The following is a 1,160-nucleotide window of genomic DNA, read 5'->3' on the forward strand; positions in this document are numbered from 1 at the left end:
ATTGTTTAACCTCACATGCCATGTGTTTGTCTCTTCAACTGGCCTGCAAACTGCCCAAGGGCAGGAAATCATTTCAATACACCTAACATTTATTGAACATCAACTCCAGTGCCAAGCTTGGCCTGTGGGGGATGAGCTCAAGCCATGGGAGAAGGCTCAGAGAAGCAGACTTTGTTTCTGCCTCAAGGACTTTCTAATCTGGTTAGAAGAACAGGATTAGTAAACAGATCACTAGAATATGAGACAGGCCACACGCTGTGCCCTGAGAAAGGTACAGACTGACTGTGCTGGGCTTTCAGAGGAGAGAGGAATCCGATTTGGCCGGCACTGTTCCAAACAGGCTTTATGAGCTGGAGCTTGAGAGGTGGGTAGACCTTGGAAGATGGATCCTCCCAGCATGGGGGAAATGGCACAGCAGACTGTGGAGGTTGGAAGAAGGGAGAAGAAAGGACTTTCCGAATTGCGTTGGAAACTTTTTTAATGATCTCCTTAGCAGGGGCGAACTCATCCTTACAGATGGTAGGTGCTCGGTATCTAAGTCCTTTGTCCCCTCCTTGGTCCAGGAACCTTTAGGCCAAGCGCTCAGGGACCTCTTTCTGCAGAAGGATGGGTAAGAAGACGTGGCCCTGAATACACCCAGGTTTGGGCTGGACGAAGGGAGGGGTCGGGCTCGGGTTTGGGGTCGTCGTCTTCCACCACGCCGCCCACTCCCACCCGCTAGTGTCCAGGCTCTTCCTACTTACTCCTGGCGTCCAGCCAGGGGGTTCCCAAGCTAGCCGAAAGTTGGGCTTGGTTTGCCAGCCCCTGGGAATCACTGGAGTCTCCAGGCTTGTGTGAAAAAAGGATCAATCAGGGAAGGGGGTCGGAGGAACCGGGAGGCTCCGGGGAGATGGCTTGAACTGGCCCCCTCTAGCGGGCTTCCGTTGTCACGTGACCGCATCTCAGGTCTCGCAAGTATGGGGCTGGCGCGTTCCTTGCTCTCGTCCTCCAGACTCCTGGACTGAGCACCCGTGGGGCTGGGGTGGCAGCCTGGGTGGCTCCTTCTCTCGCGTTTAGCTACCAATATCTGCCCCCCGCCCCTTCCCAACTGTGCTGCCCCAGGCCCCCCACTCGCCCAGGGACTCATGTGGGGGATGGAGAGCTCTGGGTTTGCTAAGGCC

General features: G+C 55.6%; 1 long non-coding RNA gene across 1 annotated transcript in view; it reads right to left on the bottom strand.

Annotated features, from left to right (window-relative positions):
* Window positions 1-512: 512 nt before the first annotated feature.
* The window catches only part of LOC104994933, a 1,781-nt gene continuing 1,133 nt past the window's right edge, over window positions 513-1,160 (bottom strand). The window contains exons 2-3 of the long non-coding RNA XR_826008.1: window positions 744-828; window positions 513-596 (exon numbers count right to left, since the gene is read on the bottom strand). This is a non-coding gene — a long non-coding RNA (uncharacterized LOC104994933). The remainder of the gene's footprint in view (window positions 597-743; window positions 829-1,160) is intronic.

Source organism: Bison bison, unplaced genomic scaffold, assembly GCF_000754665.1.
Source record: "Bison bison bison isolate TAMUID 2011002044 unplaced genomic scaffold, Bison_UMD1.0 scf7180017864270, whole genome shotgun sequence".
Taxonomy (NCBI): domain Eukaryota; kingdom Metazoa; phylum Chordata; class Mammalia; order Artiodactyla; family Bovidae; genus Bison; species Bison bison.